We start from the raw sequence: 20,502 nt of genomic DNA, 5'->3' as shown, positions 1-20,502 counted from the left end.
TCATCTGTTCAGTTCCTGAATTAGCTGACAGCAGAGTAAGAGTCTGCTGTATTAAATTTTAATATGAAATGTGATACAGAGCTTCATTTTTAATAGAGTTAATTCTTGCTCATTATGAAAGTAGTAGCATAGCTTCATGTAGATCTTTAAGTAATGCACAGAAAACTAAAAAGAAAAACCATTTATTGTCTACACACCCAAAGATGGGTGTTAATTTTGTATTGTCTTTCTTGCATTTAATGCATACTTTTGTATTTATCTATAATCTACAGAGTTGTGGTTTACTTTGTTGATAGGGGGTTTGTAAGGAATAAAATGACAAGTCAGCAAGGCTCTATTCTTACTGTAATTTTTCCCTTTTCTGTCTTTGTGCTTCTCCTTCAGAAGATTTTCTTTTGTATGCACTTGTCATGAATTTAATCTTTAATCTGCTTATTTTATTCTTACAGTTTTTCTGAAAAATGTTTTTGTGTCCTAAATTTTATTTTTTCTTTGAAATTTTTATTGGTATATATTTTTTTTGCTTTAATCTTTATTCTTTCTTCTTATGAGAACTTTCTGTCCTTTTTCCAAATTCTCCTGGAAAGCAAATAAACAGGGGAAAGAAAACAGCAGTCTACCCATTTACTTTAATTCAAACTAATTGGTAGTTAGGCAATGGAGAAATCATCTGACTGCTTGAAAGGAAATTTTCAACTGTCTGCCAAAAGGCTCCACCTGAAATCTTCAAATCTATCTTCATGCAACGACTTGTCATCTTTTCTGGAAAACCTTCCATTTCTCATTCATAGTCACTCCAGGCAACCAAGACAAAAACGGAAATTACCCAAGACTTTGTCCTCTCCATCACCCCAGATTGTCTATCGATTTTACTTTCTAAAATCTTCCTACTCACATCCCCTCGCTTAAACCTGCCTGCCCATTACTCAAGCTTTATTAGTATTTACCTACCTTCATCTAATCTTTTTCCCTTTTCAGGCCAGAGCATATTCCACGGGCTAGGACAATGTAAGGACGTACTTATTCACAGTTCTGATTCATAAATAGGGAATTAGGAAGTTAGGATAGAGACCTAGATCCAAACTAAGAGAGTCATCCAAAGCACTACATGAAGAATAAGGTTGCAGCATAAGCCCAAAACAGAAGGCCGTGAGGCCAGCAAAGCAGAGAAATTGGAGAGGGCCACCAGCAAGTCTAAAACTTTCATGAAGGTGTCCATGGCATATTATAAATGGTTCATCTACGTTTTTCACATATGCTCTGCAAACTTCAGAGATGTCCTCAGGTTTCCTCAGCTAATAGAGTTTTATTAGAAGGAAATAGAAGTCAGGCTAATCCAAAAAGCTAACCCATGGAAAAGCGGGTCGGAACAGTTACTCAGGTATCTACCATGTGGATTGTGCTGCAGGTATTGCATTGCCCCCCACCCTCCAAAACCAGGTCTCGCTGGCCCAGTTCTATCGTCTGTCACTTGGAGCTAGTCCCTGCTTCCCCGCCCCCGACTGCCGAATCACTGCCCTGCCTTTCCTGTCTCTTCCTCGTGGCTTCCACAGCCTCACGGATTCTTGCTCTGCGTGTTTTAGGCTCTGGTATTCAAGATCCCAAAGTAAAAAAATATAGATAAATACAGTGAGTGAGTGGGCAAGTAAAACAAGTAAATATCATGTAACCATTCAGCCTTATTAAACATTTAAAGTAATTGACAACTAAAATAACAAGTAGAACTCTCATTATAGTAATAGTTGTAATATAAATAATACCACCAGATAGCATTTATTGAATGCTTACCCTGTATATTCTAAGGACTCCAGATATAATAACTTATACCACACAAGATCCCTGTGTCTTGGTACTGACATTATGCCCACGTTTTAGGTGAGCAAACAGGCACAGAGAGATTGCGTAACTGGCCCAAGCACACAAAGCGACAGACCAAAAGAGGCTGAGCTCTCAACCATCATCCTGTGATGCTTCAGTTCATTAGAGAGGGAACAACTGAACCTCCATGCCTGTGTGGAGGTGACTTGTAATTTGCATGTAGTTTCAGAGCACACACTATACCCCTTATACTGTGCATTTCCTATCCAAGTCTTTTTATTGAACAGCAAAAAAGTCAGTATATTGTCAATATAATCAGAAAGTCAAATAGAATGTCAGTATAATCAGAAAGTCAAATAGAATGCATGTTTATTTCTTTTGTTAGCTAACTAAATGCATTTTTCTATTTATGTCAAGATCACTCTTATTTCCTTAGTACTCATCCCAAGGCTTCATGTTCAGGAATATGGACCCATTTTTTACTGGTATTGTATTCTTTTTTAAATAAAGATTTCTTTTATTGTAAAATCACTGTATAAATTCAAAAAGAGAGACAAGAGAGAGACACTCACAGTGCCACTATTAACAATTGTCAGGACAGACAACAGTGAGACACCAACAAGTCATCTTAAGTGGTAAAATATCAAGCACAGCAAGAATACCAGAGTATAGCACATAGCAATGAAGCAGAAAAAGAACACTTCCCTTCACTCTGCAGTATATTATGAACCTCTTCCATGTCACAAAATATTCTTCAAAAAGTTCAATTTGATTTCTGAATGATATTTCATTTTATGGCTATACAGAATAACTTAGTTAATCTCTTATTTTTTAACATTTGAGTTTTATTTCTAATTTTCACTATTATAAAGGATACTATAATGATCATCCTTATTTCCACTTACCCATAATTATTTATTTATGGAAATTCTGAGAAATAGAATGTCTGGGCCAAATGGAACGTACAATATTAAGGCTTTTGTTATGCATTGCCATGTTCTCTAGAAATAGTGTTCTCATCTCCACATTTACAGGAGACCTCATAGCCCTAATCATTTGCTTATAGAGAATTAATTCTCTATTTTTAAGAAACCTTTTGTCTATCTGATCATAGAAAAAGATTATCTCATTTTCATTTTATTTTTTAAATTACTAGTGAGGTTAAATTTTTCTTGTACCTAGGTCATTTATAGTTTTTATTTTGGTAATCACCTACAGCCTATTTTTCTATTGTGTTGTTCATTTTCTAATTTATTATAAGACTTATTTTACAAAAAGATATCAAACTTTTGTCATACTTTACACAAAGGAGAAACTATATACATACTTTTACTTTAAAATAACATTTACAGTTGACCTTTGAACAATATAGGTTTGAACTCTATGGGTCCACTTATACATGGATGTTTTTCAAGACATACCTATACTGTTTTTGATCAGTGGTTGGGAGTCTGCAGATGCAGAGTGTGGACTGTATGTGTTGATCTACACCATTTTGTACATGGGTTTGAGCATCAGCGTAGTTTGGCATCCACAGGGGGTCCTGGAAGCAATCTCACCTTGAATATTGAGGAACAACTTAAGTTTTTGGGAAATCAAAAGTTATATGTGAATTTTTAACTGTGTGTGGGGGGTGCGTGAATTTTTAACTGTGTGGGGCGTTGGCACTCCTAACTCCATGTTGTTCAAGGGTCAACTGTACTTTTTTATTGTAAAAGCAATAGTTGTTTATTTTTTGAAAAGGTAAATTAATAAGCAATAATATACAATAATATATATATGGTATACTAAAGAATATGAAAAAATGCCAATCAGTAGTATCTAACATTAACATCAGTATATTCTTTCAGCCTTTTTCAGATATAGATGATAGATAGATGGAGATAGATAGATAATTTTAAAAACAAGATTATACCGTTATATTGTTTCAGGCTTTGCTTTTATCACTGAATGTCTCATAAACATCTTCCATATCAAGTATTCATACATATCACTTTTGATGGCTGAATAGTATTTTTTATATGGGCTCATCAATTTACTTAACTATTATTCCATTGTTGGACATTTGGGTTATTTCTATTTTTCATTATAAAATATAATGTTTTGGTAATTAATCTTGTTGCTAAATTTCATGAGCATCTATCTTAAGTGGTGAGTTCTTTAGATATAACTCCTAGAAATGGAATTTCTAAATCAAAGGGTATATACACTTTTAATGCTTTTTAATATATTGAGAAATTACCTCCCTGAATTATTTTATCAATGTATACATCTTTCATTCAAATGAGTCAGTTCTTTCAACCTCACCAATACTGAGCATTAGCATTTTAATCATTGCCTTTATAATAGCTTAAATTTTTTATTTTGTAGCTTATGCTTACATTTCTTTAAAAAAGATAAGGTTGAACATTTTTCAACATTTTGAGGACAATTGATTTACTCTGTGATTTGCCTCCTACTGCTATTTTACTATTGATTGTGTCTTTTTGTTGTTGTTCCTTTGTAAAAGCACTTTATATATAAGGAGTGAAATTTTGTCATACAGTTTTTACCTACTTTTATCATGTTAAAAATGTACAATTCTATTTGTCTTTACTATAAGATTTTATTAATCAGGAAAAAATGCTGAATTTTCAGTTTGTTGAGATGACTATAGCTTTTGCTTTAATCAATCCATTAATATATAGAAATGTATGAATTGATTTTCTAATGTTGAAATAGCTTTATGTTCTGAAAATGATCCCCCTGTGGATGTGTCACATTAATATTTTAATTACTACTAAATCTGTTTTATTAACATTTGCATCAATATTTATAAATTCATGAATTTATAATGATAAATGCAAGTTTATCATTTCTTCTTTGTTAGAGTTTGGTGTCAGCATTATGATAGTTTCAAAAACTTCTAAGTTTTTCTGTGATCTTGATTAGTTTCTTTTTAAATAAGTGTTATTTATTTGTAAAAAAGCAATACACATACATAGTTGTTCCGTTTTTTTTTAAATACTCCTAAGAAGGGTACAAATAAAAAAATAAAAGTTCTCCTCTTTCTATTCATCTCTAGTCTCAGCCTAAGGGCAAATCACTGTACTTATTTTTGGTTTCAGTTCTTCTGGTGATTACTTCACTTCACTTCTGAAAAATATGCTTACATCTCTTTCTGGAGTGATCGATTTAGAAAGGTATGTAATATCTTCCTTCATAAAAGACAGGCAGTTCCGAACACTTTCACTCCAATCCCCTTTCCATTTCCTGAGATATATTAGTTATTATCGTCAGTTATATTGTTTATCATTATAACTTAAAAAAATATATACTTAAACAAAGGTTACTCATTGGTCTGGGCCAGGTAAAATACAATTAGAGTTCTGACATTTCCTTTTATAACTTTTCCCCTTCCCCCTGCACTCTATATCAGTCAGCTACACACTTGTTTCTATGTTGGCAGGGTCTATATTTGCATTTTTTGCAAAATTTAAGATTTAGGTATCGATTATAGGTTGACTCTAATTATGAAAAAAGACAAAATGCCTACAATCATGTGATCATGTAAATATGTATGCATTGCCAAATAAATAATGGTATTCCCAATTATTTTAATAAATGTATTTTAATCTCTATTAATTTTTTATTTCCTCTATTTCACGGATGAAATATCATTCAAACTATCACAGAATTTTATGCTCTCCTGTTCTTTGTTATTTTTTCTTCCTCTTCTGCCTCTCCTCTTTCATGTTTTTGTTTTCCATAAATGTCCATAAATTTGATTTACCATCTATAATTACAAATGAAGAGTTGTTTTGCTTCATATTAGTATATTCATATTTGATTCATATTGATTCTTATTGGAGTGGGGTTCTTTTGCAATTCTGTTGCAATATTTATACATCAGGACCTCTCTTCAATGGGATAGCACCCTGTGAGCTTTGCATATGTGGCTTGAGGGGAAGGTATATGCAGTTAAGTTAGAACACCTAAAATTGTCAAAGTGATGAAAACTCTACCTAGGATATAATACTTTGGTATATTTCATTCCTGGAGAAGCTGTTATTTCTTCACCCTTTCTAGCCCCAGTGAGAGTCTAACATTCTCCCCTTATTCTACTCTGCCTCTCTACATCGATGTAACACTCCTAGCAAGGGACCTTCCCAGGAGAATCTTCCAATCTATCAAAGAACATTTTGCAGAGCCACAGCTGGTGGCAAAGCCTTTTGTTCCACCTGTTCTATATACAAGCCTCTCATTGACCACCCTGACTGACAACACACAGCACATTCCTGCTGTCTGCTGACTCAGAGCTTGGAGTCTTCAATCATGTGAAATCTCTTCCCATTTCCCCTGAAAGCTAGTTTATGTGTACTGCAGGCAGCAGTTTATATTTCCTCTGTCCTGCATTATTCATGAATAAGCACATTAAGATAATTTCTGCTTTCCTGATATTTGTCAGAGTCATGGCACTTAGGCTGTTTTCAGCATGTATATAGATTTATTCATATTCACATACATTTACTGTCATATCAGTGAAATCCTGGGAGGAAAGGAATTTTGATCAAGAAGTCTCTCTAGAATAGCTGAAATAGCTTAGGAATTATCTGCTCACTCATCCTTAATCTTTGTTGATTCTTTCTTTCCTCCTCCTTTCTCCCAGCCTCTTAATATTGGAACACGCCACACACAGTTCAATCCGTGAGCAGCATCTCTTTCATCTATTCTCTCCTTGAGTGATCTCATTCCGTTGTAGAGCTATAAATACCACCTGTGTGCTGAAACTTTTATCTTCAGCTAAAATCTTTCTTCCCAGCCTCATATTCCTATTTCTACTTAATATAGATGAAACTTCAAAATCTCCTCCCCCAAGCCAGACTCTCTGCTCTATTTCTATGCATGATCCAGGAGCAAAGCTGAAAACTGCTTCATAGCTTGGCGTTGCCTTTCATGCCAAGGAGGAGTCTCAGAGCCTCTTCAATATGAGTGCCCACTTATTGGGAGGGGAGAACTTGGTGCTGTGTTTATTCCTCCAGTTTAGCCAAAGTCTTCCTTATTGTGGGGAGGATGTTACTCTGTCCTTGTGGATTCAGATCTTTACAACAAACCTATTTCAGGTCACCATCCTTCTACTTTTTTCAGGTCTTTTTTAGTAGCACAGTCATCAAGACACATGCACTTGTAAGTCTTTGCTTTGGTACAAATCACCATAGAAACAATAGCACCTCTCATGGAGTAACTTTCAGTGCTGTGAGTCATTACATATATCAAAGGGTCAGACACTACATCAGTAAGCAAGACTCAGAAGCGTGAGGGTCTGATTAAAAAACAAAAGTCTTTGCCAGTCCAGTTTTAATTATATAAAGAGAAAGGGAAAAAATTACATGACTTCTAAACCTTTACATGACTTCCTTACTGGACCCCTCTTAATTAAAAGCTTTTAAGAGATTCTAAAGGGATGTTTTTTCTTATAAGTTTCATCATCATACCTGTAATTACACAAGTAGCCATCATGACTCCCCTTTCAAACCACAGCCTCTGGAAAGTATACGCCATAATTAGAATTTTGCCCATAAGAGGAGAAACCACCTGCACTGAGGTTATGTCCAAGAGATGTTAACCACAAAAGCCACCAGGCTTAGATATACACCATCATTTTCTGGGTGTGCTCTTAACTATTTAGAGCTGTGATTAAAATTAGAAGTGTTGGTGTGATACTGCTTTCTGACTTTCTTTTTTAGCAATGTTCATACCAGGGTGGTTAGCATTATGCTCCGTGTTTCAACTGATGCTTTATTTGACTGTGGACTAAACATATGATTGACCGTCAACTCCATTTTATTCTTTTTTTTTTTTTAATTAGGATGTATTATACTTAAGGATTTAAGGAAAGTCCATTGAGTGTCACGTATTCATTGTACCTTCATTCATGTAAGTCACCTTCCCACTCAGAGATCACCCTCTCAGGAGACTCATAATCATTCTGTCCCACATCATTCTGCTCAGGTCACTTTGTTTATGGTGACCTAAAGAAAGAACCACCTTGATTTCAGTCCATTCCCCCAGAGTACTCTCAAAAGTGACAGGCAATGAGGAATACAACAAAGAAGAGAGACCTACAGAGTAATTACATTGAAAGAGCAAAGATACACAAGCAAATTTAATTTCAAAGAAGGCAGCAAAGACAACCAGGAAATGCCTGAAGAGTCACAATTTTAAAGATAATTTTTAATAATAAGCTTCTTATTAATTTCAAGAAAACATATTTATCTCAGTTTATATAGCTGACAAACCCAGTTTCTAATTATGAGATCAGTTTTGCAAAGCTTTTATGAAAACTAAATTAAAAATTTTTTAAACACTTAAGAATTATGAAAAGAAGTATGTACCTACTCATCCAGTTTTAGAGAAATTTGGAGAAAATTCAGTTTTCCTTATGAAAGACCTCTTTTCTTATTGCAGTAAATGTGAATTTATCTGACGCTTGCCCGGAATTCACCATTATTAGATAGATCATTATGTCTACAGTACAATCAACAGGATGACTCCAAGACCACACAGCTCTGAAGGGAAATTTGTGTCTAGAATTTATACCTAGATTCTACACTTCAAAAATCTACGCTTAGATTTTTTTCCCCAAGATTGCTTTGTATTATTCAGTAACTAGTTAGTATGCTAGTTTTTCAGTAACAATAAATTTGGAATATGTTTTAAATATTAACATTTATATTATTTTAATGGTTGAATAATAAACCATATATTGCATAAGTATCCTCCAGGCATGCAGCAAGCAGATAGAGTGGTGAAAGGCATGGACTCAGGTGCTGACTAAAGTCTCAGCAATTTACTTAATCCTTCTATGCCTCAATTTTCCTCATTTGTAAAATGACAGGAACAATAAATCCTAGTTCATAGGTTGTTGGAAGGCTTAAATGGGTTCATATGTGGACAATGTTTAAGAAAATGCCTGATACATTGTAAATACTACCAAGGGTTTTGTTAATATAATTGTGTCTAATTTTTGCTATTATATAGAAAGCTGCCATCTGTATTACTATATCTTTAGGAAACAGTAAAAAGATATGTGCAAGAATATAGTAATAAAACTGAAGTTATTGGGCCAGACTTCAGTAGACATTTTTAGGACTTTTAATGTATGTTGCAAAATTACCCTCTAGAAATCTTGCAACAATTCATACAACCAATAGCAATTTATGAAAGTACTTGTTTCTCATACTCTGGTTAGCTTAGAATGCCATCAAATTTTAATTTTTAGCCAGTTTGATTATGGGGAAACTTTATCTCCTAGCTTTAATTTGATTTATTTTTATTCCCGGAGACACTGTAGATTTTTTTCCACATATTTTTATCAACTTTTTTTTTGTCTTTTTGTGAATTATCAGGTATGTTCTGTTTCTTTCCCACTGAATTGTCCTTCATTTGTTCAGTTCTAGTCTTTTGAAGCTAGACTGCCCTTCATATGTTACTTTCATTGTATTAACTCCTTATCATTTTTCCCTGAGATACAGTAAATGTCTTAATCTTATATTCTAATTTATTACATCTCTTATCTAAATGATCCAATCCACTTTTTACTATTTCCATTGCATTCTAATATTTTTATTTTTCATTTAATTATTTTAATTTTCGTTTATTATTTTTAATAGGTAATAAGAGTATATGAATCTACTCATCAGACTTCTACTTCCACAAAGATGTAGTAGATGTACTTTGCCATATTCTTCCTACTAAATACAACCCAAACCCCTGAACATCGTATATAAAAGCAATATAAGGAGACTATGAAATGTAGAGAGAAGAAAATGGATCAGCGAGGAAGAAGACAGATTCAAGGGATGACATAGTGGTGAGTTTCCTGTATTTTCCTTTTGCTTCCAATATCTCAGTCTTGGAGCTGAAGAAGCTGGCAACCCAGAAACATCAATGGACCTATACCTCCCCAAATCTCTAATGAAAGCCTGCTCTCTTTAGTCAAAAGACCAAGAAAAAGGCAGCTTAGCAAGACAGAAAACTTTTAGACAGTAATTGCTCCACTCCAGCCCAGCGACACAGAAAAAACTGACCTCATGCCCCACCCAGGCCAGCAAAGGCCAAATGGGGGCCTAGCCTTCCACCCTCCCTTCTTCATAAAGAGGTGCTTGGACTCCTTCACAAGTGGTATCAGAAAAGTCTAAGTTGAGTCAGGAGCTAGGACTTTCATTTTTGCTGGGTTCTAAATGTGTGTAGAAGAATTAAGGCAATTATATTATAAATAGGGGAGGCTGAAGAGATGAAAAGGGAGGCTGTTTCTACATTTCATTTGAACTGGTAAAATTTTGGCATCAATAGACCATAAGTATGTGTGTGTGTGTGTGTGTGTGGGTGGGTGGGTGGGTGTGTCTGTGTGTGTACACACACATACACAGAAAAAAAGTGACCATAACAAAGCTATACAAAGAGGTATACTTAAAAACAATATTGAATGGAATTCTAAAACAGAATTCTAAAAAATGTTAAAGTAACCCACGGGAAGGCAGGAAAAAGTAAACAGAATAATAAAAAGCAGAACCAACAGAAAGCAACTAATAAAATGGCAGACTTAAACCCTAACAAATTAATAATTACCTTAACTGTACTTATTGTGGGATTTTAACTGTTTAGAAAGGCTTCCAGTTCAACACGGGAGAGACTGCTTGTGTTTGCTGATCACCTGGGGTCTCAGTGGACTATAGATTTTATACATTTCTGGAAGATAGAAAATAGAGGGAATTGTGCTGACAAAACATAGGAAATAAAAGAATGATTCAGCAGAGGTAGAAACCATCGTTTTTGGCTATACCCTTGAAAGGCTAAATAGAGACTATTTTCCTACATCACTAACTAAAATGTCATCACCTGGTAAAAGGGGGCACTCAGGCCCTATGGATGGTGATCTTTCCGCTGTCAGTGCCTGGGCCATATCAGTAAATATTTTGACTATCACACCTAATAACAAATATTTTTTGTCATTTTTTTCCTCCAAACCATTCATTAATCTTTTATGCATTTATTTAACCAGAAGTCACTGATTAGCTAGTAAATGCTAGGCGCTGTTATAGGTGCTGGGGAAACAAGATGGGCAGGGGCTCAGCGGTGGTGGTTTCCATTCTAGTGGAGCATAAAAAAATAACATGAAAAGGAATACATAAACAAGATAATTTCAAATAGTAATATCTCAAATAAGTTTTCCAGCAACGAAAAGAAAATACAAAGTAATATGTCAACAAACAATCATGTGGGAAATTTGAATTGGTACGCACTTTGCATCATTTTAAATAACACTACCAAAGAATCATTGTATGTATGCCTATATTCTGGGGACAAATTTCAAATAGCAGAAACAAGTGATAACACGTGAGGGGCCTGGGGACTAATCTAGACTAGCCTAGGAATTCCTGTGCTAGTTTTGCTAGTCTAGACACTTGCTGAAGCACAAGGATGGATTTGGACTAGCAAAAACATCACACTGTACCAGAGGCCAAATGGGACAGATCTCCAACAGCAGCAATGGTGGAAGTAAAACCAACAGGCTGATTAAGCCCGCCAATTCCCTGCCTCCTCCAAAATGTTAAGGCAGAGCTGTTCCCCTTTGGATTGGGGTCCATGGAAAATTGAAGACGTAAGAAGAAAGAACTCAAGAGGATGAATTTGTGGGTGTTTGAATTAGTAATTGAAAAAAAGAAGAACTATGAATGCATTGTATCCCAAGCTGGAGAAATGGAATACACATACTATCAGAGTCACAGATTTACTCACAGCACAGGGCAGATTGAAAATATAGAAAACATAGCTTCTTTATTGCTTTCCCAAGTGTTCCCATCTGCTGCATAGAAAGGAAAACTACTGTTTCGTTTACCCCAGTAAACTTGGCCCCATAACATTATGTAAACAGTCCTTAAGAACTCAGTCACCTCATATAAAATTTGACAGCTTTCAGATGGATTTACCCATCCTCTGTCCTTCTTCAGGATGGGATCTGGGCAAGTGGCGAAAGGAGTACCTGACCTCATGAAAGCAAGAAAAGAAGATCCAGGATTTTATGCAGCGTTCCTGGATCCTGGCTGGTCCCTACAGATACAAAGATAAGCTTTGTTACTCCTAGACTGGTGCCCATCGAGGCATGCATGACTGGTTACACACTGGTGGGTACAACCAGAGACCATGGTCCAAGTCATTTGGCTCCATCCCAAAGTTTCTACTTCATACCTATTTAGACCAAAAATTAATTAATTAATTAATTAATTAATTGGAAATAGTTCAAATGTTGAGAGATATTTAGGGTATAACCATAACAACATTGCAAGTACAATGTGCATATAAAAGCCTAATTTGTTTAATATATGTTCTTTTCTTTCTTATTCCAAAACAAGCCAAGACATTTTCTGCTTATGATCTAGGAATTATAATTATATACCTTTCATGATTCAGTGGTCACACAAAATTCCAGCCAGAGATAAGTTTTCCAGTGTTCCGAAAAGAGGACATGCTATTATGAACGTGCTTAGAACCATTTGCAATGACATTACATCTACAGAGTCAAGATTTTCTTTTTATTTCTCCAAGCCAGGCCAAAAGGAGAAACCTCCTACGGAAACTTCAAAGCAAAGGGATGAAAAAACTGTTCATCCTCCCTAATTCTTAAACCTCAAAGATGGGGTCAACTAAGCCAGAGCTTTGTGCTGTTGGACAACCCCTGGCTGCTGACCAGAGGTGCAGAATGGGCAAATTGCCTGAAGCATTTGTGATCCTGGAATCTCTTGGGCAGATTCGTTGGCTTGAGAAAAGTTTGTCTCCAGGAAATGTCTCTGCTGGGGGCAGGTCAGGGGTGCGGGTGGCAGAGAAATCTACTTTATTTGAGTGTTTGGTTTCTTTTTTCAGCAGAGAGATTTCAAAACAATCCTCATTCGTATTTAAATGTGTCTTTCCAAGATAGACTAAGGAAGCATCTAAGAGCTATTACAACAATTTTAAGGGAAAAACTGTTTAGTTAAAGTTAGCTTAAAACTGTAAATGCTATGGGCAATTTGCTCCTGGAATAAGTAGCATTAAAGGCAGCCAGGAGTGGATCTTATGGATGTGTGCCTTTTGAAAGGAACCCTTTAAAATTAATATCCTTTTTTTTTTTTTTTTACAAAAGAAAGACTGAATGAAAAGCTGCTATAAGCTATATAAAATGAACAATGTTACTATAAATAAATTTACTAATATTCCTTAATTTGAAGATTTAATGTTTGGTAATCTTAATTTGTGAGGGGTTTATCTTGGGGCTTTAAATGTTTAAATGAGTTTACAGTTCAAGATAGAAGATGAAACACATGGGTTTGTCTCACCATCTGGGGCTTCAATGTACTACAGATTTGATAAATTTCTGGAAGATAGAAAGCAGATGGGAATATGGTGACAAATAACAGAGCACAGGAAATAGGAGAATAGTTCAGTGAAGGTAGAAGCCATTCTTCTTGGCTAACTCTTTGAGAGGATCTTGGCTAGGCAGAGGCAGGTATAGAGAGTGGAAAGAGAAAAAAAACAGAGAAATCTTTTTCTGCCAATGGAACAGCTGCTCCTCTCAGCCATTCACTCCTTTCCCAGGCCCATGACCATGCAGAGTGATGGGTAGCACCAGCATTTAACCCCCAACAAAAACTAGAGACTATTTTCTAAAATAACCATATCTCAATACGGATGGAATCACGGTTGCCCATGTGGATACTGGCACCTCAGAGTAAAATAATCCTCATTTTGGTATTTGCCTGCTTGCTCATACTTTCACTCTCTAAATTAAAGTCTGTCAAGTATACCATGCCTATCCAGGGGAGAGGCCCATCGGAGGAAAGACCTATAGAAAAAGCTCACAGCTACACGTTATATTAATCAATCCAGTCCTTCGCAAAAGGGAACAGAGAGCCAAGCATCGCCAGACATCTGAGACAAACCATGGGACCAATGGTGGGGACCAAGATGAACAAATTACAAAAAAAAGTAATAATAACCCCTGAGGAAAAAGAAACTTCTCATAGAACAGAGAAGAGCTAAGAAAAACATTTGAATTAGTATTCTCAGAGAAGTTTTAGGAGATACTGAGAAGTTTGAGAAGATACGGCATCCAGAACTATATGAACAGGTTGCTATAGAAAAGGAGAAAAAAACAATAAAGTTGTTAAATTTTTAATATTTTCATTAAAAGAGTAAAGTCAATTTGATTTCATTAATGATCCCATTTTTTCACCCCTTTATCCACATCCTTTACTATTTAATGCTGTGGTACCTTCCCTATTTGTCGCTGGGTTTGTCCAGGTGACTTCCTTTAGCCAATGATGCTAGCAAATGTGATACAGACAGAACCTGGAAAAATGTGTTCCCTCCCTTCCACTTCTGCCATTACCATAGAAATATGCCTGAGCTAGGCTTCTGGACATATCGAGTTCTATATAAAGTAGAGCTCCAGCAGGCAGCTGTCAAGTCTTACAGAAATCAGGAAGAACCACCCATTCAAGTTTCAGCCAACGCTGCCCCTCAGGGAGGCTTTTCTTGGCCTCTCCACCCAGCAAACACCTCCTTGGCAATTATCTCATTAGCTTGATTCCACCTCATAGCACCCATCACTATTGAAATGGTCTCCCTTATATCTTTGTGTTCATGTTTATTGTTCTCTCCATTCGAATCACTGGTAAGAAGATTGGTTATTAGGAGTGATCATCAAAATAGTTAGCAGTTGATATGACCCAGGCACTCATAGATGAGGAAGGTCACCAGCGATAGGAGGCCTGGATGCCCTCTCCTGCAGATGAATAACACTTGTGTTAAAGGATCTAGGGAAGATCCAAAGGATCCCTGAAGCATCTCAGTATTTTAAACACTAGGTTGGCCCCCCATGGTATACCATCTGAAGACCACCCTGTTGGTTAGGACAGCCATGTGATGCGCAATAGTAATGAAGCCCCATAAACCGTACAAATACAGCAAATGACTCATTTTTGAGTGCTCAGTAGTATCATCTTTGTGCCCCAAAGCATATATTACTATTGTTGGATCCCATATCAGGGTTTCCATGGCTATGTAAAATGAAGACTGATGAGCTCGAACGCCAAGCTCCCAGGCGCCCCTCTTGCTTTACGGGATTGAAGTCATTTAAGAAGAAGAATGAGATCACTTACACTTCTTAAAAACTGCGGGACTCTCTGAGTTTCCCGCTTCTCCCACTCACATTTCTCTGAAGTAAGTGAGGCACCACTTCTGCTTGGCAACCAAGAGCTGCCCTCTCTTATTTCCCAATGCCCCTTTCTTTGCCAAGATAATCTTTCCCAGACAGTGGCATTTCAGGAGGAATAGAAGACTCCAGAAATGGGAAGGAGGGGGGAATCCCACAGAAAAGGCCCTGGCAGTGCTTTGTTAAATGAATTCCACATTTGGATAGGAACCAGCAGCTGACACACATTATGAGAAGATTAGGAGAGAATGTGCACTGAATAGTTCTCCAAAACCAAAAATTAAAAAATAAAAATTTTCAGGCTATGGAGAAGAATGCTAGTTGAATAAAGCAATTAATTTTCCATACAAAATATCTGTTAACTGCAAATGGCAAGTTAGCTACCAACCAAAATAATTGACATTATTAAAGCTTCACTTGTTTGGTTAAAAAAAGAAGAAAGCCTGGTAATTAGAGCCAATTTTAAGAGAGGGATGGTTTGTTTTTCTAAATGCTCTCTTAGTGAACAAACAAGAGTAACTACTAACAGTTCTTTGGAAAGCCTATCAAGAATGAATGACTTCAAATTGTGATGTCCGCTTGCTCCTAGATGCATAAAATAAATTATTATTGCTGTATTAAGTATCCTCTCTTGTTTCTTAGAAATATCTTCCCCCATACGTGTTAACATTTGAGACATCAGCTCACACAAAGATACAATGAGTAAAACCATAAATAGTTTGGATGTTAATTTATGAATTTTTCCATTTTTAGAAAAACAGCAGCATTACCCTGGAAAGGCTACAAGTATACAACTCTTAACCCTGCTTCCTGCTGCCAAGGGGCTGTTAAATATTTGTAAATAGGAATCAAACATAGAATAAAGGCTTTCTGATTAATGGGGCAAGCCTTTCAGGAAACATCCAACTTGAAGGATAAAGCCAGAGAAGTCTCTAAACCCTCTCTCACCATAGCCTCAAGAATTTTTTTCCAGAACCATTAACATTATACAACAGACAGAATCCCAGCATCCTTACATTTCAAAGATAACAAAAAGAAGCCAAAAAGAACCAGAGTAATGGGGGGGAAATTTGAAGAAATCACTTATCTCACTTATCTCCACGTTGAAGTAGACAAAAAGCTAAATATAGCTTATTGCTAAGCTTGTTAAAACAAAGCTTGAAAACAATGTCAGACAAACTGAGAGAAGGTAGAATGACAAACTATAAATGTCGAGCAAAAGCTGAGGACAGACGGAAGTAAAAAATTAAGCACTCAGAATACCAAATGGCCATATAGGGAAGCCTAAATACCACAAAGAGGCACATTCAAGGTCAAGGACAGAGAAGTTGGAGGACTCTACGTCAGAAGCCATGCACAGTATCTCTGAGGACCAAACTCTATAGCAAGAACAAACAGGAATAACAAATACAGAAAAAAGAAACAGATGCACAGATCAGGGAGACATGAGACTCTGAGTTCTTACCTCTCATATCCTTGTTCTGACACTGTTTTAAGTCCCAACTGCAACTCTGCCCTTTAATTGCCTGTGATACTTCTGTATTCTTATAATAAACCTCCAGCCCCTTTTCTTTAAGTCAATTCAAGTTGCTTCCTTTTACTTGCAACCAAAGAATTTTAATTAACATTGCACAGGCACATTAGAAAGATCTTGAAGTATATTGCCAAGTTGCTCTTCAGAAAGTTCATAGAGATTCATTTATCCATACAACAGGGTCCTGTTTTTCTCCATTCTTATTAACTCTGGATATTTACATCCTTTCAAATCTTTACAATTTCTGTTTTACATTCTAATGGCTGGCATACTACAAATAGCTTTTGCACACTATGGCTTTGCCACAGGAGGAATGGATATCAGGAACAGATGCTATACTCAGAGAACAAGTGTTCTTATTGATACAAAAATGTGTGTTATCTTCCATTGGGAAAATGATGAGATCATTTGCGGCTAAATATGGGATAGTAAGATCATGCTAAGCGAGAGGATCTTGGAAGGACTGGACACAGTGGTGGGTGAGTGTGTGCTACATCATAGCCTAGGATGGGTGGAACACAGTAGATATGTCTTGAGTCTCAAGGAAACTGTCCAGCCCATAAGGATTTCTTCTTCTCATGATCCCACTGATGCCCAAAGATGATCCGTCAAAAGGATACCTAATCCACTACACTAAATTAATTATAACAAGACGAGGTGTATTAGAAAGGAGGAAATACAGTCATTTTACAAATCAGACTGACTACTCTGATAGCCTGTGAGTAACTGAAAATTATAAGAATTTATGCAAGAATTTAAGGAGGTCGATAGTTAAAAATAAACATGCACAAATCAACATGTCCTAGATAAAACTGATTAAAATATACAATACAAATTATTGCACTCTCCACCACAAAGAATATAAAATATCTGGGAACTTGCGTGAAAATAAATCTCTAAGATCGATGCAAATAGCGGCAACAACAAAAAACTAAGTTATATGTGTACAAATAAAGACTGCTTAAACTGAGACACACATTTTGAGATGGGACTATTTACTATTATAAGATGTAAGTTATCTCCTGAATTTAATTAAAATTCAATGAAGATATATTTAGAACTTGACAAAAATATTCATCTGGAAGAAAAGTCCATGAGGTTTATAAAACATTGAGCTAATAGGGGACAGTTATCCAAACACATATTAAAAATTACCATAAAGCAGTAATCAAAAAAGTGTGGTATTGGCAGTAGAATAAACAAAAAATTTTTTCAATTAAATAAAAATAACAATGTGGGGCAGAGATGCATGTGACTCACCCCTGCTCTTGGTCTCCTAGAACCCTGCTATAGCCAGAGATCAATAAAGAAGGGACACTGGTAGGGGGAGGGGGCAGGAAGAACAGACTAAAAATATATGTAAGTATTTGATATATGATAAAGATGAGATTTCACATCAGTGGGAAGAGAATGGATTAGTTAATGAATTTTATTTGAGAAAAATTAAAGTTAGAGCCATTATATATCTATCACGTTCAATTGCAAAAACCCGGTGTCTACTCTTAACTAGTTTAAGCAGAAAGAAATTTATTACATGGTACTAAATGACTTACAGAATCATTAAGAAGACTGAAAAAAGAATAGACCACAGGCTGTAATTCTAGGAATAACTCCCAAAGCCACATGGCAAGTCTGGGCTAAGAGAATGGGTACTGAATTGCTAAGTTGCTTCTCCAGTCGTGGGCTCTGAATGGATACTGCCTTTGCCAGTTTCTGTATTATTGAAATGAGTGTCATATATACTCTCTTTCTCCCCATTCAACTCACTTGTAAAGTCAAGTCTCACACAAATACATTTGATTCGCAAAACCTAAATCACATCAGAAACACTATTTGCACAAATGAGTAAGAACTTCAGGTTTTAGCTTTCTAGAATGTGCAATGCAAGGAGGTGTATTAGACCAATTCACAAAAAACAAAATGACCCTCAGATAATTTACATATAAAGAACCAAATTATAGAGTAGAACAAAATATAGATATATTAATTTTAAGCAATTAAACTAATTTTTAATAGTCTGAGTATTAATATCCTATACATTACAGTGTGTTAGTTCAATATGAATTGAACATCCTAAAATTATCAGTATAAAATTGCTTAAGTAAATTATGGTACATTATATGGACTATTAATTTGAAGATATTTAATGACATGAAAAGGTGTTCATAATAAATCACTGAATTTTAAAATTAGGTAATAAAATAACATGAAGAGTATAATCTCATTTTGTGAATTATCCCTGTAAACTGTGTCATATGCATTAATAGATATATTATGTGTAATAAACATATTTAACTTATAATATATAACAAAATGCATATACACACATATTTATCTAGGGAGAGAGAGAATGAGCATGAAAAGGGTATATTCCTGAGTGGTAACGATAACTCTCTCAGGACTATGGGTTTGTGGGTTCGTTTTATTTCTTTTTTCTTGCTTGTAATTTTTTAAATGGATATATAATAACATAGTACTATATATATCTTCTTTTTTGTGAGAGTTTGTATTTCTTTAAAAAAGAACAATGAACCAACATAATTTAGAATCAAGATTTTTAAATCCTAAGTAAAATACTAGCTAACAAACATTTTTAATAAAAGTTAACTTTTACTGGGAACTTACTGTTTGACAGACACTGTTTCTAGTGCTTTAAATGTATTGATAAATTTAGTCTTTATAACGACCCAAGAGGTAGACACTGTTCTTATTTTTATTTTATGCTGAGGGAACGTAACACACATAAAAGGTTAAGTAACTTGCCTGAGGTGGCACAACCAGAAAATGGTTGAGCTTGGCAAGGCAATTCTATTATAGAACCCAAACTCTCAACTACAATACTAAACAGTGTTATCAATACTAATATTGTTAGCTGACATCTCCTGGGCACCAACATACAATACAGTTTATCCATTTAAGGTATGTAATTCAATAGGTTTTTGTATATTCACAGAGGTGTGCATCCATTTAAATAATTTTGGAATATTTTCATTACCTCCTCCCCTAAAAAACAAATCTGTACTCTTTAGCTGTCACCACCCACCCCCACCAGTCACCCTAGGCAGTACCAGTGTGTGACTTGCATAATCTATTGTATCCTTGCAACAGCCCGATATGGTAGGGGCTAATAGCCCCTCTATACAGATAAGGAAATAGAAGAATAGAGAAGTTAAGAAACTTGCCTAAGTTCACACAACTGACCAGCAGTGGAACTGTGACTTAAATTTAGGCAATCTGCTTTCATAACACCTCTTTTAACTACTGTTATGTCACCATCCCCATATTATCTTATAGAAATTGAAACTATTGAAACCACTGAAAAAGTAGAAATTATTCCATGAATATGAATGGTTTCATTTGCATAAACCTAGTAATTAGATATATCAATAAATGCAATTTTAAAAGTATCTGCCAAAAAGTATTTGATAACATTCAATATATACTTCTAGGGAAAAATGAAAAAAGAAGATAAGAACCCTAAACAAGAATAAAGTATGCTTACACACATATCTCAAATAGTTTTCATACCTAAATAGTGATTCAGAGAAGGCATACCTAAGTAATAAAGAATAAAACATGTTCATTATCCTGACTTAAATTTATTCTAGTAGTTTCAACCAATGCAATAAGTCAGTAAAAAGGAAAAATATGGGTTTCTCTTGGGGGAAAAAAAAAGCAAAATAATTATTTCCATGTAATAGATGACACAAATAGAAAAATACTAGAAAATCAACTTCAAAATTGTTTTCAGTAATACGACATTTCAGTAGTCTAAGAAACTGAATGGAGGGCTGTGGAAAATAAAACAACAAGATAAATGTGCGTGGGAGTGGCCGAGGGAGTAGGGAGTAGAGTTCTAATCTGTCTTTCAGGCAACATAGTCCCCAGAAATAGGAAGTTATGAGGTCCTGCTTCGCCT

Source organism: Pteropus vampyrus, unplaced genomic scaffold (assembly GCF_000151845.1).
Source record: "Pteropus vampyrus isolate Shadow unplaced genomic scaffold, Pvam_2.0 Scaffold103, whole genome shotgun sequence".
Classification (NCBI taxonomy): domain Eukaryota; kingdom Metazoa; phylum Chordata; class Mammalia; order Chiroptera; family Pteropodidae; genus Pteropus; species Pteropus vampyrus.
Note: the sequence above shows the minus strand (reverse complement) of the source record.